Genomic DNA, 26,374 nt, shown 5'->3' with positions numbered 1-26,374 from the left:
TTAACTTGTTTTGGGGGGACGCTTTGTGTGATATATGTTTCAGAAATAAACAAATTACATCATTTATTCTCTTCACATGGAACCCCTCCCCAACATTACCAATTCAGTGTGAATCCTTTTATCTAATGTAATTAAAAATAGTTATTAGTCAGGTAATTGCTTAAAGTAGGAATTTCAAAGCATGGGGTACTTAAGTATTTTATTTTTATTTAAAACATAAATGTGCTCAATTCACCAATATTTTGACACAAAGCCAAGGCCTTTGTTCTCTGTCTGTGTCTGTGTGTGTGTCTCTCTCTGTTCATGTGCCTGTGTGTGTGGGGATGGGAGGGGTGTGTGTGTGTGTGTGTGTGTGTGTGAGAGAGAGAGAGAGAGAGAGAGAGAGAGAGAGAGAGAGAGAGAGAGAAAGAGAAAGAGAGAGTGAATACTGTATTGTACTATATTGTTTTTCTTGCATTTAGCAAACCCATAAGAAAATACTTATCATGGCCATAGTCAACTTCTTCAAGGCAGAACAAGAATTTAAAAATATTAACAAACTAATTTAAGTAAGAATCATTTTAGATGAATTTTTATCCATATTTCAGAGTTTCCTCTTTTATGATGAGTTGAATATTCTCAGGAGCACCTCACAATTACCTAGATTTTGTCCATAAGATTTTCTGCATGCTTAAAGCATTTGCTCTATGTCAGTATGTGTGTATGTATGAACATATGTGTGTACAGGTATACATATGTGTGCATAACCATTGAGGTCAGAGGACAACCTCTGATGTCATTCCTTAGGTATTGTCATGTTGGTTTATAAGACAGGACTTCTTATTGACTTGGAACTTATCTAACGGACTAGGCTGACTGGCCAGCGAGCTCCAGAGATCTGCTGCTGCTCCCTTCTCAGTGCTGTGATGATAAGCACGCCCAAGGCTCCTAGAATCAAACTGAGGCCTCATGTTTTCAAGAGAAACATTTCACTGACTGAGCTATCATCCCAGCCCTAGGAATATCTATTTTAATATATAGATTTATAATGAATACTGAGATTTTATTTTTAAGGTATATCTATGTAACAATACTACAAAGATATTTTTGTCACATAATTCCTTGGAAAGCTCTTTGTGATATGGTAACTAAAACTTCAGCTTGTAGTCCAAAAAGTATAGCCTCTTTATAAGAATACACATATGTCCAAAAGATTAAATATTGGTGACTTAAAACATACTTAAATATTGCTATCAATGCTGCTAAGATGATGGGTAAGATGGTGTTCATTTTCTCTGTGTTTATGATTCAAGGAATTGTCTGTGTGGAGTAGCCTTGTGTCTGCGGCAACTGGCTTCAGTTCTAAGTTAAAGAGCCTATTGTCAGTGTCCCGAAGGCTCTACATCCCAAGATACTCAGAAGGTCTGTTCTACTTTTCCCAGACAAAGCATCAGGAAGACTGACACACCAAGGAACACAGGGCCTCTTGGCAAATAGGGTAGCCCTTAGAAGGCTGAGGTCATAAAAGTTTTTTTTTCTCAGTTAGAAACAATTTCCTGGTGTCAATGACAGTAGACCTGGGGGGGGGTGTATCCACACTTCCTACTTTGAAATGTTCTTAGGTCCATGAGACACATTAGACACTTGGAGAAGAGAGTCATAGTGTTTAGGACCATCCAGAGACTGCCCCACCTGGGGATCCATCCCATATACAACCACCAAACCCAGACATTATTGCATATGCCAGAAAGATTTTGCTGAAAGAACCCTGATATAGCTGTCTTTTGTGAGGCTATGCCAGTGCCTGGCAAATACAGAAGTGGATGCTCATAGTCATCTATTGGATGGAACACAGGTCCTCTAATGAAGGAACTAGAGAAAGTTCCCAAGGAGCTAAAGGGGTCTGCAACCCTATAGGAGGAACAATATGAACTAACCAGTACCCCCCAGAGCTGTGTCTCTAGTTGCATATGTAGCAGAGGATGGCCTAGTCGGTCATCAATGGGAGGAGAGGCCCTTGGTCTTGAGAAGATCATATGCCCCAGTACAGGGGAATGCAAGGGCCAGGAAGCAGGGCGTGGGGAGGGTATAGGTGACTTTTGGGATAGCATTTAAAATGTAAATGAAAAAAATATCTAATTAAAAAAAAGTCCTGGTCTTCTGAGAGGAACATTTAGAATGTGTTCTACTTTGTTCAAAGCCCAGAAAAGAGAAATGTATTTCCATGTGAACTATCTCTAAAACATTCAAATTTTGAAAAAAAGTGTCTTTTGGAAATCTTTATGTATATTTGAAGCTTTCAGCAGACCACATCTTCATGAAAACATTCCTCCAGTGCAAGGAGGGTGCCCCAAGGAAGGCATCAGAGACCCATACTATTCCACTGTGTGCTCACTGCTTACTGTAAGATGATAAATTTTGGCAGCACATGTTTAAAGCGTGGCAGGTCAACTCCTATAGAAGTTACAATAGTCATGAAGAGGAGAGCTACGTGAGGGATTTACAGCCAAATGTTTGCTCTACAAGCATAATGGCCTGAGCTCAATCCCTAGCATTAATACAAAACAAAACAAAAGACAGTATTATGGAGCATGCCTGTAATCCCAGCACTGGAGGACTTTGAGACAGAAGGACCTGGGAGCTTGCCAGCCAGTCCCTCTAGCTGAATCAGCAAGTTCCAGGTCTAGCAATAGAGCCTGTTTCAAAACAATTAAGGTAGCAAGCATGGGGGAGATGCCTGGTGCTGGCCTCTGGCCTCCACACTTACATACACACACATGCATATACACACACTTGTATTTGCTTGTGATTTCCCTAGACTGGCTTCCCAGCAGAAATCTGGGATCTGCCTGTCTCCAGGTCTCCCTTGCATGGGGCTGGTGCTCACTGCCATACCCAGCTTTTTACATAGATGATGGGAATCCTAACTCAGGTTCTCACACTTGTGGGCAAGCACTTGACCCACTGAGCTATTGCCCTAGGCCCTCATTTTAGTAAATGACATTATAGAATAATAAAAGGCTGTTATTAAAAGCTGACATTCCTTCCCACTGTGACCTCTTGCACAGCAGCTCCCTCTTAGACCACTGCATGTGTCTTGAGTCTCCCAGATTCACTTGGCCCACACAGGAGTGAACTCTGTCTTTGACACATTTTTCTCTACTTACCAAATTAAAAAAAAACCCAAATATTTCAAAAGTATGTTGACTTTATTTGTTCTAATCCCCCCATAATTTCCAGTAGATTTTGAATTACCATTCGATCACATAAATGAAAACACTGGAATGGCTATTCAGCTTCCCATCTAGTTTCCATTTCTGCTTCAGAATGAAAACCAGCTTCTTGCAATTTTACTTAAATAACCAATTCTGATACTGTTCCATTAGCTTTCTAATAGCATGAAAGCCCAGAAATTAAATTGTTCCACTTCCTTATCCATAATTATGTGCAATTAAAATGGCTGCAGACCCTAAAGTTTTTTTCCAAGCCCCAGACACTTCAGCTGCCATTCTTTATTATCTTGAAACCCAACACTTTTAAACAACACACTGTAATACAGTGGGTTAAGTGAAAGAGGAAGTATTATATTTAACTGATGTGGGTGTTCTTTAATTAATCTGAATTAGCTTTTTTGATATGGGTACTAATTGTTTTCTTTGAAAAAAAATCACCATAGACGTGTGATTTTTCCATGCCTGTTGCTTTTCAAGAATGTAGTTAATTGCAGAAAACAGGAACACTACCTTTTTCAAATGAGTAATCAGCTTTCTGTTTGAAACAGCCACCTCGAATCCAACTTTCTGATTTGTGTGAACGAGAAGTCTGTAATACTACGGTGAACAGTCGAGTCTGTAGAGACTTTTGATGTCCTTTTTACTTGTGTTCACAAGTCAGGAGCCATAATTACAACATGAAGTTGGGACAGTGGGTTGTCAATTGTCTTCACCACACCTCAAAACGTCTCAAACTTTCCATTAAGAGAACAAGGTAAGGGAGGTGTCTGTATGTGGAATTGTAGAGAAGGCTCGACAAAATCGATATCATTTTTGCAAGATCACTCAATCTGTTTATCTCTACAAGGTAAACAGCTTATATTAAAGCGATGAGTTTGACTATAATTACCATACTCCACCCTCATTAAGACACCCTGCCCAAGATCTAAGTGCTCCAAGCTCTTACAAAGAAATCTTTCAGGAGCGATAATGAGTGAAGTGGACGTGAGGGTCAAGGTTCAGAAGAATAACCAAACTTTAAAGAGATCATTAAACCAGTCTTCTCCCTTTTTAATTTGTTCACAGCATTTTTTTTCAGTTTACTTTTTTAATGAATATAGAATTAGATGAAGAATCCTGAAAAAAAAAAGATAAGGAAAAAAAGACCCCTGAAAAACAGTGATTAAAACTTACTTTATTTCATGATCTCTGTTTGCTTAGTATGCCTCTCCATTCACAAACAGGATAGCATCTTTGAATTCAGTAGTTGTGTTTTCTGTGACTGCATTATCTTTTCTTTTTTTATCCAAGTAAACAGACCTCTAGTAGAATAAGTAGCCGTGTATAACACTGATGAATCATGGATGTTCCCCCAAACAGTTGATGTATTTTATTTTTGGACTCTGATGTAAAGTTCTTCCATAGACCATAGAGCTATTTGTTCATACATGGTGAGCAGAGGTAAGGTACCCTGGGGAGAAAACAATCCCATGTTAAAGTGAGAAAAGTGTGCTGCGAGCCATTTCCATTAGCAACACACATCCAGGACAGTTTTCAGAGGGCTTAATTTCACACGAACTTGATTAAAGTTTCAAGTTGTATCTAAGCATCAATGAGTTGGTTCTTTCCTCATCCACTGAAACTTATACTTATTCTGTACAGTCTTATGAAGGCTCTGTGGCATTAGGGGCACTGCTGGGCATTGTGCCAGAGTGGCACTCATTTAGAGTGGCATACAGAGTACATACGTGAGTTACATAGACACACTGGCAGAGCATCTGCTGGGATTTCAGGGGTGGAAAGTAGGCATAGAGCCACTAACTAGGACTGTGATAAGTGGCATGTCTCAGGAAAGCAGAAGAAAGGGCCTCTTAGTCAAGACCTGAAAAGAGGGATCCATAGGGGAAATGAGAACAGGTCACCAGCTTGACTCAGAGAAGACACTGTCTACTAGGTGAGGGAATGGAGCCACTAAGAGCTGACTGTGTGGAGAAAAGTATTTGGGGTTAAGTTTTAGCAGAAGCAGTGGGATTGGTTTGTCCACTGTAACTAAATGTGTACTTATAGAATGTCCAACAAAGGAAAGGTTTCTTGATGTTTCTGCAAAGAGCAAGTGTATTTCCCACTAACCAGACTCTAACTTTGGACTGGAGAAAGATTCTGTGGTAGAAGGGCAGGGTCATAGGAATAGGTTCTATTCAGATTTATGTTCCTTTTAGGGCTCCTGACTAGGCATTCTTTGGCTATCCCAAGAATTTCACTGGGCTGGCCTATCAAGAAGCAAGGGCTGGCTCTTCTATGTCTGCTCTAGTATTCGTTTGTTTGTTTGTTTTGTTTTGTTTTTGTTTTCGAGACAGGGTTTCTCTGTGTAGCCTTGGCTGTCCTGGAACTCACTTTGTAGACCAAGCTGGCCTCGAACTCAGAAATCCGCCTGCCTCTGCCTCCCGAGTGCTGGGATTAAAGGCATGCACCACCATGCTTGGCTGTTCTTGTATTCTTAAGGACACAGTTTTTAAAAATGTTAAATACAGGGGGTAGAGAGATGGCTTAGAAGTTAAGAATGCTCACTGATCTCCCTGAAGGCCTAACTTAGGCATGTACCATCCACATCCAGCTCACAGATACCTGTAACTTTAGCTTCAGGAATATCTGAAGACTCTGACCTCCTGAGGTACACACACATATAGACACCCCCCCACACACATACACACAGAGACAAACCTACACATGTAAAAATAAAAGTAATAAAAAGTATCCTGGCTCCTCACTGGTCTCTTGCCACTGTCCAGAAGCTATTATGGAAAACACACATGTATGAACTCATTGAATGTGGCTACCATTGCCTCTATTTTGTTGATGTTGAAAAGGAGGCTCAATAGGGTGAGCTCCCTGTTCAGGGAAGCATAGATGACATAGAGCAGAGTTTCAGGTCTGCATGAGATGGTTTCCTTGCATCCTTGTGCTTGGCTACCATGCTGTATGACCTCGACGAGACCCTGTGATGTACTGTGTGGGTCATTGTGCTAATCATTTGTGGGGTGCCCCATTAGGGGCCGTGTGACCACTGAAGTGTAACATTCACTGGAAAATCAAGATGGGGTCTAAGTGACTGGAGTTTAGGAATAAACTAGAATCTGGCTTCCAAAACAAGGGCGAACAGGAGAGGGAAGGTGGGGTTGGGGAGTGTTTAAGGAGAACCTCCAGGCAGGCAAACCTTAAGATCTGGTTGAACTGGAGAGATGGTTAATTTTCATGGCTCTCTGGATTTGACTTAGAACCATGGAGGAGGTTGAGAAACATGTCTAGGTATGTCTGTGGTGATGTATCAGAGACCATTCATTGGATGAATGGGAAAGACTCATTCTGCATGAAGATGGCACCATCCCATAGGTTGTAGGAAGGATAGGATAAATGAGACAATGGGAGAAAGTCAGCTAAGTACTGACATTAATCTCATTCTGCCGTCTGATCTCTGCAGACGAGCAAGCAGCCTCACATTTGTGTTGCCATGGAGCTGCCTGTGTGCACATTTTCCTCACCATGATGGACCGCACCCGTTCAAACTGTGAACCAGAATAAACCTCCCTTCTCTTATCTTTCTTCTCATCAGGGGTTTGTTCACAATGAAAAGTAAGTGATAGAGATAAGAAAAGCATGAGCTACAAAACACGAAAGCCATTCCAGCCCCCAGATTCTCTCCTCCCAGTCTGTAAAACAGAAGGGACAACTAAAGGGGTGGCCCAAGCACTAAATAACACAAAGCATGCCAGCTGTCTGGAGTGATGTCTGGCACACAGCAGGCCCCCGACAATGGAAACCCCAATTACTGGGAGAGAAAAGATGGGTTGTGAGGCCCACTTGGTGCTCTTGAGACTTGCATGCTGGAAGAACAGCTGAAGATGGGGGTAGTGGTGGCACTGGACTGTCACCAGACAGGCTAGCCACAAAGCGGAATTAGATGCCTGGCAAAAGTGCTGAGGGAGATAGGTGGACTTTGAGGACCTCAGCAACACAGCCTGACTGGTTGCATGGAAGTTATGCCTCTCTCTCGGAAGAGTGGAGCAGCAGACAGAACTCAATGATCCAGAGAGATGGGGAGAAATGATCTCTAGAGCTTGGGGAAAGGAAACTGATAGACAAACCTGATTGCTCTGATCAAACTCTGTGTACCCTGAGAAGGACTCCATCAGATGCAGGCACCACACTACCCCAACTTTTTGCTTTGTTTTGGCTGTGTGGGCATCAATGAGACAATAAAGTATTTTTATTCCTCTGAATTGGGGGCTAAATAACAACAACAGCAACAAATGTCTATGAAGCTGAAGGACATAATTGCCTAGGTAGAACCTCAGTCTGGCAAACTGCTTATTACATCAGGTGTAAAATGACCTGAGAAGATGGCTTAGGGTAGAGCTTTCTGAGTAAGCATGGCACCTTAGTTTGTATCCCCAGCCCCCATGTAAAAGCCAGGTGTGGTAATGTACATATGTAGCCTAGTGCTGCGGTGAGGGAGACAAGGGATCCTCAGGGCTTGCTCTCCAGTGAGTATACTTGAGACCACTAACTCTGGGCTTAATGAGAGACCCTGCTTAAAACACAATAAAACAAAATCAACAAAAATGGCAAAAAGTGATAGCAGAAGATACTTGGAATCAACCTCTGGCCACTAACCCCCATACACACATACACACAAACACACACACACACACCTGCACACATCCCAACATATACCCATACACACACACACACACACACACACCTGTACAGACACATAGCTGAACACACACATACATACACACAAACACAAAATTAAAAATAGTAATGAATAAATAATATTTTCCCATAAGATCCATCTAAACTCTCAGTAATTGCCTACACAGTGCTAGTTCTCAGTCAACTGGACGATGCACTTTAAAAGTCAGGCTGGGGCTGGCTCGAAGATCTCATGCAACTTCAGGAATTAAGGAAATGGAGATTCAGAGAAGTGAAGTAACTCGGCCAAGGTCTGGCATGAGGAAGTGCCTACACCTAGGCCTTTGGCGTTCCTATCTCACCACCTTGATCAGGCCAGGTGTGCAGACCAGGATGTGACCCAGACCTACGGAAGCAGGGATCTAAGTGGGAGCTTAAACTACTTTCTTTCCGTTATCCACCTCTTGGTCAAAGTGGTAGAATATAGTCTGTAGCCTAAAAGATACTTGCAGAATATCAGTAAAAATGTGTTCATTTGTCATTTGTAGATTGTTTTATTTTTAGATTAATGAAGATCCAAATTAAACCACCAGAACGCAATCATCCTGAGAGTCCTTAACACGTTTGCTCATTATCACTTCATTTATATTTATGATGAACAGATGGTCCCAGTGTCATATTTCAATGTGTATCATATCCAGCTAAGAGGAAATATCTCATATTAGCTGCACTTATCAAAATATTTGTACTTAACAACAACAGAAAATCTGAGCTTATGTACTATCTTGTCACCGTGTCGTAGCTACCATTTAGAGAAGACCATTTAAATTAGATATGTTGAGAAAGAGTTTGTGGCTCCTCATTACTGAACGAATGAACTGAACTCTTAACAATAATTATGGGTTAGTCTTAAGGAGAGGATTATTAAGCTTGAATGAAGAAGGGGAAAAAACAGCAATTAATCTGTTGTTTTGTGGCAGGCTCAGAATTTTTGATTTAATCTTTTTGCAGAGAATGCCACCAATGGAAGAGAAGGCAGTAGGTGCTGATATGGAAGGGTGAGGATCTCATGATACAGTAGGCATGCTCACCAAACCTAACCCTGTCAGTCTATGTCCTTTTCTAAATGGTGGCTGCAAAGAGAAGGGAGACCCAACAAGCCTGATTGCAGAGGTAACTGATGAGATCTCCAGGGTTGCTTCTGGAATGCTCTATAGCATGCCTCAGGATGCAGAGAGAACCAAAGGAGAGGGAGAGTCAGGGGACCCTTTTCCTACAAACAACAGCACTATGTTAATCTGTGATTCCTTTCTCCAAGCAAGTGGTTGATCCAGGAAGCATAGGATGAGCATCTTGTCTAAGAGGAATTCACAGTCTGGTATGAAGGCCAGCCCTGATAACAAAATATCCCAGTGACAAACAGAAGATAGCAATGTGTTTATGGGGCCAAAGAGCCTTCTCTGTGTGGGAACCAGGAAGAGTTTGTAAATTGGGTGTCCCTGGCTGGGTATGATGGTACCTGCTTATTGTCCTAGTACTTGGGAGGTTGAAGCAGGATGATCCTGAGTTCCAGGCTGGCTTGGATTACATAACAAGATCTTGCTACATTCCTCAAGTCCCCACCAAAGGAGGTGACTATTGACCAAGCTTCTAAAGTCCAGTGATTGGCTATAGGCATGGGCTTGAAGAACATTCAAGGATGTATTTTGTTGGAACCTTCAGGAGCTCAGTTTTAGTATCATACAGATAGACTGAGCTTTAGTTCTGTTTGGTAGATGTATGCACTTGGACAAGTTACTTATTCTTATGGGTCTACAAACTCAGACCCATAGCAGTATCTGTTCCCTAAGAGTATTGTGACATTTGACACAGTTCCTAGAACATAGTGCATGCTCAGCTAATGTTAACTATTAAGAACACTCCAGGCTGAGAGGAAGATAGATTAAATCAAATTGATTAAATCAAATCAGATTGACCAAAAACCAAAGCTCTGGAGCATAAAGTGTGGCATTTTATATATTTCAGGGGCATAAAACACTAGTGATTGTTTATAACTATCTAATCGGAAAAGCCAGAAAAGGTAAAATAGTCAATGGTATTACAAAGTTGTTAAAATCAACACTGAAGACTATACAAACATGTAACTTACCAGCAATTTATACAGAAAACCAAATCAGTCAGAACTGGATTTCATCTGAGAAAGGAGAATGAGGGGTCCAGACTTCAGCGAGAGGGGCCTCTTGAGAATGATCAGCTGGTACAGCCACCAGACCAATAGGTTTTAGGAACAAATGGTTCTGGCATCAAACTCCAATGAATGTAGCTTCCATGGCCTTCTGAGCACAGGCCTCCCTGGGTTCCTTACTGATACACTGGGTTGATCTGCTGTCTAAAAGGGACTAATGATGGTAGGTAAACTCTTCATGTAGAAAACAGCAAGAATATTTTTAAAAGCTAGTTTGAGGAAAATATCACATATTAGTAAAAAGGAAAAAATTGACAAGATGTATATGAAAAGTTGGTGGTGGCAATTTGCTGTTCTTTCAGGGCGCTTCTGTAGACACGGGCATATTTTGCCTGTGAATGGATCAGTGAGTCAATGTTCTCTGCTTGCCAAGTTGATCATCATGTTCTTTTACAGTGAAGTAGCAATTCACTGGGCTGGAGAAGAGAGGAACGTCTTGAGCTCTCAATCACTCATGGATGTTTCAGAGAAGGAGCTAGGCAGGATGCTTGTCACAGATTGCTGAGCTGAGACACTCCCCTCTAACATAATACCATATACCTAGATTCTTTCCCTTGGGTTGAGTCTCTTCTTAGCAGGCTCCTGGTCTCATGCATTTAGACCCTTGTAAGCCAGTCTCATGTTCTGAATTATACAATGAGCCCAGCCTCCACTGCTGAGCTGAAACTCATGCAGTATGTTAGCCTAAATATTCTAAAGAACAAACCTTAATCTGGGTAGGGACTCTGCAAAGTATCCTGATGAGGAAGTCTCAGTGATTTATGTGCTCAGCACACCCTGAAGCACCCCCAGCCAAAAGATCATTTCTGGAGGCTTTGTGCTTTGTGCTTATTTGTCCTTGAAGGTGGTGACATCCTGAGCACCACCAGAGGACACTGATACAAAGCAAATGCCCTGTGAAGTTACATGGGAACTTCATGTCTTAAACTCAGATGAGCAAGGTTGTGTGAAAGGAGGGAATTCTAAGATGTCCTCCTAGGCAAAGCTGGTGCCAGGGTAGAGGAAGGAGGGAAGAGGTAGAAGGAAGAGGGGGAGGGAGAGAGAGGGGAGAAAGGGGAGGGAGAGAGGGAGGGGGAGAGGTTTTCCCGCATTGAGCAGATGAAGCCTCATTGATACTTGTGTCACCTTGGGCTGCTCCTTTGACTAACCTCTGCCTTCACCCTCTCATCTTTAAAAAGAGTGCAAATATGAATACGTGAGGTTTTATGGGTAATTAATTAGCAGAGATCAGATATGGAAAATGCAACCCTGGAGCTGGGAGGCTGACAGATGTGGGATAGGAGGACTGTGTCCGGAGGTACAGATGTGAGGAAATGAGGCAAGGAAAACTGGGGAAGAGATGGGTGGAAGAAAGAGGGAGAAACTTCTGACAGAGGGAAAAATCTCAAATGCTTAAAGGCTTGGTTCCCAGCTTGGTGCTATTGGGAGGTTGGGACTCCATTGGAGTTGTGCTCGCCTAGAAAACCACAAGACCCCGGCCTTTTCCTTTCTCTCTCTGGACGTGCAATGAGTTGCTTTGCTCTACACTGACTTCCTCACTATGGCCACAGTGAGGACCTTTGACCACAGGCCCAAAAGCAACTCCCACAACTGTGAACCAAATGAAATCTTTTGCTTTATAAATCTGTTATTTTCACATAATATAAGCTGACTAAGAGTAGGAAGAACTCCCAGAGGAAGATTCCTTTCAAAGAATTTTCTAGATCTTGGAGAAGCCTTTGGATCAAAAGACTCCTTTACTTTCCAGTCTTTGCTCTGGTTCTTGCTTGGGCAGAATATTTAGGTAGAAACTGGACGGGCAACTTCTGGTCTGGTGTACACACAAGTGGCTGCCATATATTAGTTCCCATGACTGAGATGTCAGAGTCTACTGAATTCTTTTTATTGCAAACCACCAATTATGCAGAAAATAACAGACAAAAATTCAGCTCAATTCAATTCAGCAAAGCATTGTTAAGTATCTATCGTGTGCCCTAGAGTTTGATGGAGGGATTTAATCATCCGTGCCTCAGCTTACCCACTTAGTAAATCAAGCAGGGAGCAAATGACTTCAAAATATTTCAGTGCTTCTTTCCTTTCTAGTTCTAAACAAAGAGGAAATTCCCAGGAAGCGAGGATTAATTTACTTATGGAAAGAATTATCTAAAAATAAAACATAAATAAATGTGTGTATAGTATGAGCAATTAGCTTAATTTTGATTTCAAAACCATAGCTGTTCACAGAGGTTGGTAGGTCTGGACACAGCATACAGCTGGGTGGCTGGTGTGAAAGGTGTTTCAGATTTGGCTGTCAGAATGTAGCCTCCAAGTAAACCTCAGAGATCGCACATCTTTGAATTACTAGATGAAGCTTCAGGGAGTGGGTGTTAGCTGCCACTTTCCCTCTGGGATCATGTGACCTGGCCTCTTTTCCATGTGAGTTATTAAAGGTGAGGTTTTTCTATTTTGGTCTGATGGGGATGTTTCTATGTTTGGTGACTGTAATCACAGATGGACTGAGATGATCCATTCCCATTCAGCTGCTTATGAACAAGCACAATTAGAAGCTGACAGCGAGGCTGCTTCTCAAGAATTATCACATTTAGTGTGATTCCCCTAGCAAAAACAGAAGCAAGCTCAGGAGGTTTTTCAATTTACACAAAGAGCCCTAGGGTCTCATCACAGACACTGCCCAGCCAATATTTCTGAGTAAACTTCAATAGGAAAAAACAGATTGAAAACTCCTGAGGGACAGTTAAACCTTGTTTACACACACACACACACACACACACCATTTTTTAACTCACAGCTCATACTACGCAGATTTAAATAAATAAGAATATAGGAAAGGTCCTATAGCTACCCTGGTATTTGTGATGTGCCAAGCACAGAAGTTTACAAGATATAGTGGAAGGAGTGATGACAATTATGTATACACACATACACACACATACATACATACTATGTATGAACTCTATATGTATACATATGTGTATATATGTTTGCATTATAATGTTTATATATGTACATATGAATTGTGGACATGGTCTTTTTTCTTGTGCATTCGTGAATTTCAGTGCAAGGATGTCATGTGTTCATACATAAACGTGTCTAATGGGCTCTGATTTAATACAACAATCCCAAGAATTGTTGCTAGACAAATTGCTTTAGTTTGGTTTAGGAGGAAGGACAGACGTTCAGAGGAAACAAAACACTGATCCACATTGCCCTGCTCAAGCACTGGATGATACTGGGACAGGATCTTCACTCAGTTTCCATGCCCTTGTGCGTTTACATAGGCATGGAAGAGATAAGAAATGGACTCAGAGTATATCATTTCTACAAGCGTGTGCCACACCCTTTGCTGTGTTTATCTGTTCCTCACATGGTGTACACAATGGGGAGTACACAGTGGGGTGAACACAATGGGGTGACTTATTATTGTTCTTATTGTCTGTTCCTTATTCTTTGGGATAATTCCTTCAAAGGGAATTCCATGATTTTTCTGTTGCTCTGTTTGTTTTAGTCAGGACTGACTCTAGCATCCTACTACTTTTGGGTGGAATCTGTCCTTGATTTCCCAATTAGAATGAACTGTATATCCAGAGCCACTTATGATTGGTTCAGATAAAAGCATGTGGTTTCAAATGGGCCTAGAGTCTGCCCTAGGCTTTTTTTTTTTCACCAGAAGCTGCAATAGAAATATTTAACTTTTTTCCTCTGGAATTGCCACAGGGAGAAGCAGTATGGATGATGGAAGAAAATAAAAAGTGAATAGGTGCATGGCTTCATCAGAACTCTGGATCCAGCACTACCACCCTTCATGAACAAGTCGTCCGAGGCGGTAAAGGCCCTAATTAAATCTTTCATATGATTTAGGCGGAGGAATGAGCTTAGTTGGTAACGTGCTTGTGGGTCTGAATCCCCACAACCCATGTACCAAGCCTGGTGGTGGTGGACCATGTTTGTAATCCCTGTTCTGAGGAGGCAGAGACAGGCTGACCCGTGGAGCTCGCTGGCCAGCCAGCCTGGTAGAATCAGCGAGCTCTAGGTTTAGTAAAAGACATCAGAAAATAAGATTGAGGGTGACTGAGGAAGACAATTGACGTTGCACATATTCCCACACTAGTACGTGCTCACTCACATGCGCAATGCATTCACCCATTAACACACACACACACACACACACACACACACACACACACACACACACACACACACACCACATGTATAAGACCTCAATGTAATTTGAAGGCTTTGAGAGATAATGAAAACAAGACAGATTAAAAACCAATAGATGAATATATAAATCTATAATTTCAAACTCTGGTAAATTGTGATGACAATAATCACAGAGGCCAAAGATTTGATTCAGGCAAAAATATTATTGTCAGAATAGTTAATAAACATGTACAGTGAACCATGAATCAAGGGCGTGGTGGTTGTTTGAATAAGAAATGTCTCCTATAGGCTCAGGTATTTGAATATTTGGTCTGCAGTTGGTGGCATTGTTTGGGGAGGGGGGCAGTTATAGAACTTTAAAGAGGTGAAACCTCTCTGGAGCAGGAAGTATGTCATAGGGGGGACTGTGAGGTTTATAGCCTTGTCCCAATTCCAGCTCTCCCCCTGTTGCTTCCTGTGCGGGGTTGAGATGAGATTGCTTAACTTCATGCTCTGCCATCATTCTCTCTGGAATTATCAGCTCAAATCAATTCTTTCTACCTTTGGTCCTGCTGTTTTATCACAGCAGCAGCAACAACAAGAACAACAACAATAACTAATATAGGGCTAAAAATAATGATATTGGTCTTGACCATAGCAACAATATCAAAATGGTAGTAGCTGATATTGTTAGACTCTGTGAATATTAGCTGCTGCTGTAAATGACCTCATTTAATTTACACAAAATCCACAGGGCAGGAATTATTCTGTGTTGTACTGCTGAGGGTATGTGTTTAAGAACAACAAATCACTTGCCCAAAAGCTAGAGCTGAGTGCTGTATAGTCAAGCCAGGCTAGAATCAGAGATCGAATACAAAAGTCTCTTCTTTTCAGGGTGTGTTGCCAGTATAGAGGGGATTCATATTCCAGATCAGGAAGTGCAGTTCTAAAATTTCCCATACCAGGAACAGAAGGGAGACTCTGAAAGTAAAAAGGTTTTATACCAATGCTATATTTTAGTATCTGTTGGAATAAAGCACTCGGTGCCCAGCACACTCTGGTACCAGCATTCCTACATGCAGCAGCCTCAGCTGCTGCCCACAGGCCCTCAGCCATCACCACCTAGAGACAAAGCACAGAACACGAACAACGTACTGGCTGAACAGATTTCATTTCCCCTTGCTCCTGCTTTGGCCTTCCCCTTCACTTCCGCCTCTCTGAATCACCCCTTATTTCTCATTCCTTACATCTTATTTCTTTTCCTGACTGGAGCTAAGTTGGAAATGGAAGCTTTAATAGTGGACAGTTAGACAATAAATCCCCTTGGCTTACTGGCCACTTGACCTGTCACCTGCTAGTAGACTTTCTGTGAGTTACTATGTGTGAATTACATACGAGCTGGATGTGAAAATCCAGTTCTATCAAATGCAGAGCTTTCCCTGTCCCTGCCTGTCACGCCCCCCCCCCCATTCATTGCTCTCATTCACTCTTACTCCCCTCTCCTCCACCTCCATCCAGGCTTGACAAAGGCAGATTCTTCAAAATTGTCCTTATGGGACTGTCTGTTTCATTTTGAACTTTACACCAAATGCTATTTTTGACAGTTGAGCTTTTCAGCGTGCTTGATACAAATATTTTAATATCCTGTTACCTGAGCTGAGGGAGAGATAGAGTTTTACACCAGACACCTACATCAGCAAGGGAATAATTTTCTGGTGACTGATTTAAAGGTATAGTAATAGTTAAATGGCTAATGAGCTAACCATGCTTGGGGAGGGCAAAAGTCAGCAGAGAAAGCCAACCCTGTATGTCAGCTGGAATATTGAGGCCAGAGTGTAAGAAGAAATGCTGCTTGTCAGGCAGTATAAATTTCACCCTGAGCTTTTTCTCAAGAGGATCATATGAAAGAAAGTTGCTTGACATCCAAAAAGTCCTCTGAGGATATAGGAATAGTGGGAGGTGAAGGCAGCCTGGGAGATAGGAAAGGAAGGCTCACTAGAGCTGCTATGTTACATGAGACAGAATGTTGAGTGTTGAGTGTTGTCATGGAAGATGTGTGCCTAGTCATCTGCGGAGAACAGCAGATATCAAAGTATTGCATATGACTTTAGGTTGGTATGCTCAGCAAACAAAAAATTCATGGAGAGTCAGTTGTGGGAGGTAACAGTGGCAGAGCTGGGCCCCTCTGGAGCTGTAACCAACTACAGCAACAATAGGAACACCATCTAGAATAGTATTGGACTCTCTCTCTCTCTCTCTCTCTCTCTCTCTCTCTCTCTCTCTCTCTCTCTCTCTCTTGCAAAAGTTATTGTGGTAGCCACTAGCCATACGCAGCTATTGAGCACTTGGGAAGCTGCTAGCATGCCAGAAAAACTGAGTTCTTTATTTGCTGATTTGATCTTGAGTAGATATGTGGATGGTAGTTACTACAAATTCAACTCTTGGAAACTTACCTTACATATGGGTCCACAACTTTCTGTGGATGTGACTTAGCTTCCCACACATTTCTTTCTTTTCCTTGCCAGTTTCTATTCTATCCTCTGCAAGTCTTTTTTTATGCGTCAAGTCCCGTTTATCCTTTCTTCTCTGATTGTTGCTTGTGTGGACCTTCTTCTCCTTCAGCATGTTTGTTGTTGTTGTTGTTTATTTGTTTGTTTTTAATTGGTGCATAACCATGATGGATTTTGATTTTACAAGTTTCCAGTGGTCAGGAATCTGTGGTTCACATTCAGTCATGTCAAGTACGTTAGAGACTCACAAAGCCGTGGTGAGGCTGCGTACTGTGATCCCCCATCTCCAGGGAACTGTGAGAATGCTGGGATGCGGATGGGGTGAAAGGGTTACTCTTCAGACATCATCCACTGTGTTAGCCTTATCAGGGTAGAAAAGCACCTATGAGAACTTGCTAATTTGGCTCTGCCAGCCAGCCAGTAAGTCCCAGAGATTCTTATGTCTCCCTTTCTCCATTGCTGGGGTTATAAGCACATACCACTTTGCTTGACTTCGTTTGTTTGTTACATGGGTCCTGGAGATCAAACCCAGGTCCTAACGCTTGCATTGTAAAACACTTTACTTTCTGAGTTATCTTCCAGATCCCTGGCTTTGTCTTGTCCAAGTTCTGACTATGGCAGGACACATTTCTAAACTCATGCTTGATGGGAAGAATCTAGCTTTAGCTAGGCCCAGCATCACTGGCCTTTGGTAGGTCTTGCCTGGCACATAGGAAAGGCCAAGGGAATCTTATCTACAGATCCTAGAAGGGGCCAAGAGAGTTACTTTACCCTCCTTCCTGGCTCTGTTCTTTATCTGAGACCTAGAGAGTAGCAGCCAGAGGGAGGAAGCCCTTTGAAACTTGATCTAGTAGCAATTGAGACAAATTAAAGGAAATGTTACTTTGCAGAGTAGAAAGTGACCTAAGGGAAGGCTACATTCCAAAAGCAATGGGCTGAGAATACACACAGATTAAAAATACAAGTAACATAGTTATAAATTATGTCTATGAAAATAGTCCAAATGGCCAGCAATATGGGAACAGTTAAACAAATTATGATAAATTAACATCATTCAGTGATGACATGAAAACTAAACAATGTAAAAAACATTTTTGATCCAAGATTGTAAGAAAAAAAAGAGAACCAACCAGGATATTAACTAACATTTAAATATGAAAAGATTACATATTTATAAAATTGTATATGTATGAAATAGAACACAGAAAATACTTATTTCTGAGACTGAATTTTTCCTCTAGAAGTCCTTCAGTGTTGTCATAAACCTTGTTATACAAAACAGTAATAAAAGTTGAAATGAAATGACCAAGGTAATAATAGTTGATGTTATCCGAGTGCTTGCTGTACAGCTGCCTGTGTGCTCACCACTCTCCAGGGTGGTCCCAGTTATTAACCTTAATTAGCAGATGAGGAAACAGAGGTTCTAGGAGGTCAGCTAACTTGTCCCATCAGTGAAGGATTTTCACATGGGTCTGTAGCTCTTGTACTGGGACAAAGTGTATGAAACTTGAAAGTGTTTTTATACCATGAAAATTTGAAAACTCCTCAACCCAACCAGCCCCCCACCCCATGAATCAGTCCTCATTCAAAGGGCAGGGTGATATCTGGCTGACAGAGTGTCTTTACAAGGTGAAATCATGCTTAGTTTATTATCAGCTTTAGCATTCTGGACAGTTAAAACTTGTTCCATGACTCCTATGGTATGTGGTAATCTTTGCAAAACTATAGAAAAAAAATTTCACCAATGGCATTAGAAAAACAATTCCTATAATTTATGTGCAAAATGTTGTGTTGAATATGATTTCATGTTCTCTGTGCTGTTGGATCCAGAGCCTGTGTGATTTCTTTTTGTGTTGTTTTTGTTGCTTTGGTGGGGAGAACAGGGTTTCAAGTAGCCCAAGCTAACATTGAACACTACCAAGCTGAGGATGGCCTTGAATTTCTGATCTTCCTACCTTCACCTTCTGAGTGCTGGATTATAAGTGTGAGCTATCACATCTGGTTTATGCAGTGCTGGGGATTGAACCCAGACCCTCAGGCATGCTACATAAACACTTAACTAAGCTATATCCTAGCTGCCCATGTGAATCTTTAAAAAGCTCTTGCCCAGAGCTTTTGATATTGCATATTCTGCCTCTTTGCTACAAAGATAGACTATCCTGATGGTGCAATGGGAAGAAAGGAAGAGAAGAAGAATGAGGTATAAGAAGGGGTGCTCTCAGCTATAGGATAATAAATTCCATGAATCATGAACTGAGGGATGCCTCTCAATAACAAGGTAGTAGTGGTTTATTACTGAGCTCAGTCTGGTTTACTGTCCTGAGGTATGCTCAGTAAGGGCCAGGCTTGATTCTTCAAAAGTTATCATGTCCATATGAAAGGAGGTCTCAATCCAGGCAGGGCTTGTTGTGAGAGTCACACCCAGGGAACCCTAAGGGTCCATTGAATCAGGTTTCCACTGGAGCAATGGTGCAGATTCTCACTGCAAGTGGATCTGAATGCTTTGAGCAATGGGTAACTTGAAATGTTATTGAGAGATTTTTCTCAAAAGATCATTCTACCAGTACAGATAACTTTTAAGTATGATTTATTTTTAAATTAAGTTACTTGAAGTGGGGATGTCTATGTACAGACTATGCAGAGGGTATTTATGAGACAGACAGGGGTACATGATAGCATCTTGAGCCTGGAACCTCTTACCTTTTAGCCCAGCCAACTAACTTTTGATGATATTCTTGAAATAGCATCCATGGCCATTTTCTTCCAATCCAAGCCCTCATCAGGACCTCACTGTGACAACTCTGGACCATATGTCACTTGAGCAGGGTAATGCAGAATAATTACTGGCTCACGGCTTCATTACATCACTGTAATCGGTGGCGGGTCAACGTTTCCTTATAGTTGCTCTGAAAATTGAGCTGACATGGATACTGTGATAGGAATGAGGGAGCAGTGCCCCATGCAAATGGCCGAAATTAGCTTCAGTCTGAGAGGCTCTGAAATGCAATCCATGGCTCAGCCTAGGGCACCTGCTTCCACTCTCATTTTCATTTGGATAAAATCAGATGATTGTCGAATAAATGAGTCCTTTAGCTTGCATTATGTCTCATAAAAGGTCATTGAAATGCCAAAGAATGTTAAATACCATGGAAATGTTCACAGATTCATAGTCTGTATCACGCCACCTAATTGTTTCTAATGGTCGGTTCATGAGTACACCAGGGCCTGTGCAAGCCTCCCTCCATTCTTCCTCTCTCTCTCTTTCTCTGTGTGTGTGTGTGTGTTTGTCTGTCTCAGTCTCAATCTGTGCTTTGTCTGCCTGTCTGCCTGCCTGTCTATCTCTGTGTCATGTATACATGTGTAGAACATGCACACCTCTGTGTGTGGGTGCCCTTCTACCTGCATCAACCTAGATCTTTACTGTACAGGTGGCTTTAGAACCTACTGTGTAACTCCAGCAAATTGGGGTGTGTGTGTGTGTGTGTGTGTGTGTGTGTGTGTGTGTGTGTGTGTGTGTGTGTTAAGGGGAGTGTATGTGTAATGTATGTGCTGTGGTATGCACCTGAGTCAGGTTAGATCTGCCGATGCCTTAGGATTGTCTAGAATGTTAACATTTTATGTGTGCATGTGCTTGCCTGTGGGATATGCATACCTGTGCATGTGATGTTTGAATAGCTGTGTGTGTAAGTGCACATGCATGTGTACATATGCTTACAGGCCAGAAGAAGACAGTGGATATCCTCTTCCATCATTCTCTACCATATTTCCTTGAGACAGGATCTCTCATTGAACCTGACACTAGGCTTATAGACAGCAAACTCCACGAGTCCTCTTGTCTCCATTCCCCACAGCACTGGCCTTACAGTTACAGGTACATCAGGGATTTTGTTTGTTTGATTGATTGTTTGATTGTTTGTTTTTGTTTTGTTTTGAGAATACATAGCTCTGTCTGGCCTGGAATTCACTGTGTGAACCTGAGTCATGTAGAACTCACAGAGATCCACCTGCCTTAGCCCACTGAATCTGGGATTAAAGACATGTGCTACCACACCAGCTTACACCCATCTGTTTTTATATAGATTCTAGGATCTGAGCTCAGGTCCTCATGCTTTTTGTAACAGGCATTCTTATTCACTGAGCCACTGCTCCACCCCTATCACTGACATTTAAGAGCCATTGCCTATTTAGAATTACAATAACTAGCATAGACTGCAAAAGACCAAAGAGATGACCACATAACTTACCATCCCAAACAGGACACTTTACAGAGTATGGAGTAATACTAATGGTTACACTGAGACAGGGGACATGAACTCAGATGACACTGGAACGTAAGCTCTGTGTTATCTGGGTTTGACAAAGGTCACCAGCTTGGTCCTTCCTTTCTGGGATGGGAAAAAAATTTATCTACCTGATCTAAACCAGCAAGTACAGGTTAACATTGTTCAAAGCTTTTTAAGTAAATAGATGAAAACAGAGTTCAGAGGTCACCCCTGCCTAGCTGTGTACACCCCTGGGGGAGAGGACAGCTTTGGAAATTCTATGGTTTGTGGAAGAGGAAACAGGAGAGACAGGGTGGGGACAGGAGAACATCAAGAGAAAACAAGCTGGGGAGCTTGTAGGACATCTTATGTAAGTGATGGATATAGGTGTGTACCTTTATAAGCTAAGTCATAGAAGTCACGTGACTATTGCCCCTCTCTTACTTCTCAGTACTTTAGGAGAAGATGGTGGACATGTTATGAAGATGCCCATGTGTTGAGGACCTGAGGCCTTATGCTAGGAGCCATGGGGCTGAGTCATCAGAAAATAATGTAAAGAACATGTCCTTCTCAGAAGTGTCTAGGGGCCTCTCAAGGAAAGTGATATCGTAAATGTGGTGGGTTGAATGAGAATGATCCCCCTAGGCTCAGATATTTGAATACCTGGTCCCCAGTCTGGGAAGGGTTAGGAGGTGTGGGCTTGTTGGAGAAGGTGTGGCCTTGATGGAGATGGTGTGCCACTGAGAGTAGGCTTTGAGGTCTCGAAAGCCCACACAAAGAACAGTCTCCATCTCTTTGCCTCTTTCTCTGCCTACACCCTATGGATCGGGTATGAGTTTGCAGCTACTGCTGTAGCATCATGTCTGCCTCTTTCTGCCATGCATCCTACCATGATGGCATAACTGAAATAACTCTCTGAAACTGTAAGCAAAGCCCAAATGCAATGATTTATTTTATAAGTTGCCTTAGTCATGATGTATTCTCACAGAAATAGAACAATACTAGATAATGAGACATGACATAAATGGTTACAGGTACCAGAAACAGAATTACTTAGTACCCTGTGAATATACTTCTCATTTTCCAGGGAAGCAGTTGGGGCCTGTTACTGCTTCTCTCTCCCTTTTCTTTTCTTCCTCTTCTCTCTCTCCCCCTACTCTCTTCCTCTGCTTTCTTCCATTCCATCCCTCCTCACCCTAGCAGAAAAACCTATCTGCAGTCTCTTGTAATTTGTTTTTCCTCCCTGAAGAAAGATTAATTCTTGTAGTTATAATTCACTTGCAGGAAATTAGACACAGGGGCCTGTCGACATGAAGAGAGTCTGCTACGCCCCTTTGAACCTCCATTGGCTCCTGTGTTTCTGATACGCCATCTCTGAAACTGGAAAACAGACAGCTCTTTCCTTAGGCACCGTGAAGCCCCATGCATACAGTGACACATACCCAAATGCTCTTTCCCATCTTTCTTTGGAGAGGTAAGGCTGCACAGTATCTGCCTGTGAACTGTTACTGCTCTGAGGTACCATGAAAAAAGGAGACAGGAGGAAAGGGAAATGCCTGGGAGATAGTCTGACATGCTCACCAGATGAGAGCAATTTTAAATATTTTAATGTGTTTTCTACAATTTTGCTATTCATGAGATATAAAGAGAATGAGAGAACAGAGCAAACAGCCATTTAGTAGGTGGATAGAACACGTCAAAAGAAACTCAGCCACAAAATATAGCAAAGAGCAGAGCCCTTATAAGCTGGAGAAATTACATCTGGATTATTCTACTTAAATAGAAGACACAGAAATCCCACCAAGGGATGCATAGCCATGTGCATTTAGGGTGATAATGAAGTTACTGGCTCCACTGCCCCCCTGCCTTCCTTACAGAGACAAATCCTTTGCCTCTTGGGTGATGCAGCAGAAGTCCTAGAAGCTAGCCATGTTCCAAGTTCTCCTGCCCAGGACTGCATAGTCTTGTCTGGTCCAGGACTGCATAGTCCTGTCTAGTCCAGGACTGCATAGTCCTGTCTAGTCCAGGACTGCATAGTCCTGTCTAGTCCAGGACTGCATAGTCCTGTCTAGTCCATCTCAGTCCATGATTTTTTTTGCCTCTCTATGACCTCTCTAAGCAGCTGCTGAAGCTATCACCCCTTGCCTCTCTACTTTCTTTCTCCCTTGATTCTCTTGAACTACAACTGCCTCAGGTTCCTCCTCAGAATGTGAGTTTCCTAAAGATCTATGTATCTTACATGCCTTTCTCAAGTGCCTAAAGCCAAATTCCTTTTTAGTTGGTTCACAATATGTTTTCCTATTCACACATTACCGTTTATTGTTGGTTGATGAGTTTTGGACACTATGGTGGAATTGTGGTTTAGCTGTGATTAGAACTTCTGAATGCACAGGAATCTTGGAGGGCAGATGTCTGGGTCTCAGAGCCACTCCAAACAGTGTCTCATATAGGCAAACATGTCCACCCACAGCAGTTGTTGCTCATAAAAACACCTTCAACAGATTTAAAAGAAGTTATGCAAGTGGTTCCAGCATATAAAAGGATTAATATTTGGGTCTAGATTCCATTCAGTAAGTATATTCAGAAAACTACTCAGATCTGAGAACTGACCCTCTTGTGTCTAACCCAGTAGGTGCATTTCTGAACTCTATCTACTCAGACATTAGCTTTTCTGCAACATCTCAGTTTCCTAGAATCGAGCGAGAAACAATATAAAAGGCTGAACTGAACATATACCATGCATTTTATCTCATTGTAAATCAAAAGCATCCAACTGTTTCTTCTTCAGAGATATCCATGCTGAAGCTGAATTTAACTGTATTTTCATTTGGATGACCAGTATGAACTGGGGAAGAGTGTCCTGGCCATGTGGTAAGTTCTAAATATAAGCTGTACATCAGGTATGGTCACAGTCTTATTTATTTATTTATTTATTTTTTTGGTGTGATGGAAACATCTTGAAAAAAAATCCTATTCTGGCATGTAACCCTTGCACAGTTCCTGGAGAACTGCCAGTATTCAGTCTACACTGGAAGCTTGAAAAAGCAGGTTCTTTTTCAGTATCAGTATCAGTTATATCAGTGAAAGGAATGCTGTAGCAACAGAGCAGATGGCCTTGCCAGTAAGAGTGAAAGTAATCAGGCAAAAAGCAAGGATTTCCTTCTGTGTCCTTTTATCTGGGCTGATACCAGAAGAGGCTGCCCACATTCAGTGATGGGTCTTCCTGATTCAAATAATCTGATCAGAAACTCCCTTAATGGGTGCTCAGAGGCACCTTTTAGCTGATTTTTGATCCAGTGATGTTGACAACCAGGGTTAGTTACTCAATCAAGGCAGGAACTTGAAAGCAATAGTCACATTCCCATTCAACAGCAGAGAATAGATGCATGTGTGTTTGCCACTCACCTGGCTTTTTCTGCTCTTATACAGTCCAAGACCCAACATGAGGGACTGGTGCTACCCATAGCCGAGGTGTATCTTCCTACCTCAATAAACTAAATGAAGAACACATATGGTATGTACTCACTAATAAGTGTATATTAACCCAGAAGCTCAGATTAACCAAGATCCAATTCACAGACCACATGAAGCTAAAGAAGAAGGAAGACCAAAAGAAGGGGGAACAAAATATCCATGGGAGGAGATACAGAGACAAAGTGTGGAGCAGTGATGAAGAAAAGACCATCCAGAGACTGCCCCACGTAGAGATTCATCCCATATACAGTCACCAAACCCAGACACTATTGTGGAAGTCAACAAGTGCTTGCTGACAGGACCCTGATATAGCTGTTTCCTGAGAGGCTCTGCCAGTGCCTGACAAATACAGAGGTAGATTCTCTCAGCAAACCACTGAACAGAGCACAGGGTCCCCAGTAGAAGAGCTAGAGAAAGGACTAAGGAGCTGAAGGGGTTTGCAGCCCCATAGGAGGAACAACAATATGAACCAACTAGAACCCCCCCCCACGAGCTCCCAGGGACTGTATGTAGCAGAGGATAGCCTTGTCGGTCATCAGTGGGAGGAGAGGCCCTTGGTCCTGTGAAGGCTGGATGCCCCAGTGTAGAGGAATGCCAAGACCAGGAAGCAGGAGTGGGTGGGTTGGTGAACAGGGGAAGGGGAAGGGATGGGGGTTTTTGGAGGGGAAACCAGGAAAGGGGATAACATTTGAAATGTAAATAAAGAAAATATCTAGTAAAAAATAAAAAATAAATGAATGAATCACTTAAAATAAAAAAGAAAAGAAAAAAAAAAGAAAAATATGTTTTTCAAGCACATCATAGGCAAAAACAGATCCAAACAATTCCTCACCAATGCTCTCTTCCCAGGTTATTCTAACCATAAAATGTACCTTTCCTATATACGGGGTGGTTCTGTCTTTATTTCTTCCTGTGTAAAATGAGAATTCTGAACTGACACAAAGTGTAGAGATGCAGATTAGGTTTGTTGTTCCATATAGTAGTTATCCTTAGAGTCATAGTAAGGACTAAGTATTTGTTAAATAAATAAAATGAAGGGCTGGGAGATGGTTTAGCTGATAAAGTGCTTGCCACACATGTGTGAGGAGCCGCGTTCACATCCTCAGTACACATGGTGGTGTGTGCCTATAATCTCAGCAGTGGTGAGGTGCAGGATAGAGACAGAAGGATATCAGGCAATTCAGCTGAGCCAGTGAGCTCCAGATTCAGTGAGAGACCCTGTCTCAAAAGTAAGGTGGAGAGAGATTAGAGATGGCCCCTGACACCAGCCCCTCCTCTCTGTGTGCACATACACATCCCCTCCCACTCAGACAGAACCTGGACACCAGCACCAGGCAGCTCACAGAGCTCACAATAGATGCTAACATTCAAACTCCAGCCTTCTGCAAGACCAGCGAGGGCTCTTAAACACTAACCACTCCAGTGAGATGTTTGAAAACATATACCACAAAGAACTTTTGTGGAAATTAAATATATTCTCTTTGTCTCTCACTCTCCCACCTCTCTGACCCCTCTCTTTTTCTATTTGTCGCTGTTGTATGGAAAAGGAGAAACTTATCAGAAAAAGTTCTTAAAATATTAATTATGTATTACTGAGTTTCATATTTTTAAAAATTATCTGAAAGACGGTCAAAACAAGCAAAAAAATCCAAAACACACTGTGTGTGTGTGTGTGTGTGTGTGTGTGTGTATGTGTCTGTCAGTCAGTCTGTCTGTATGGATGTATGGATGTATCTTTTTTTGTTTGTAAAACAGGGTTTACATTTCCTTTGGTAAAAAGAGTGTTGTGGCATGTTTAGAGATCTTGGGGCATGAAAAAAGCCATTTGACACAAGCGCTCAAATGGCTTCACTGTTGCTA

At 41.9% G+C, this 26,374-nt stretch overlaps 1 long non-coding RNA gene across 4 annotated transcripts; it reads left to right on the top strand.

The window, feature by feature from the left end:
* The first annotated feature begins 13,475 nt into the window (after positions 1-13,475).
* On the top strand, positions 13,476-24,618 carry Gm34300. Of its 4 annotated transcripts, XR_386852.2 has the most exons (5): positions 13,476-13,537; positions 13,843-13,951; positions 22,325-22,514; positions 23,829-23,911; positions 24,470-24,618. It is a non-coding gene; the product is annotated as a predicted gene, 34300 (long non-coding RNA). The 4 variants fall into 4 exon arrangements; XR_386851.2 differs by lacking the exon at positions 13,476-13,537 and having other exon boundaries at positions 13,548-13,951; XR_877978.1 differs by lacking the exons at positions 13,476-13,537; positions 13,843-13,951 and adding an exon at positions 20,828-21,592.
* The last annotated feature ends 1,756 nt before the right edge of the window (positions 24,619-26,374 follow it).

This window comes from Mus musculus, chromosome 19 (assembly GCF_000001635.26).
Source record: "Mus musculus strain C57BL/6J chromosome 19, GRCm38.p6 C57BL/6J".
Classification (NCBI taxonomy): Eukaryota; Metazoa; Chordata; class Mammalia; order Rodentia; family Muridae; genus Mus; species Mus musculus.
The sequence above is the reverse complement of the archived record's forward strand: the minus strand, read 5'-3'. Positions and strand labels throughout refer to the sequence as shown.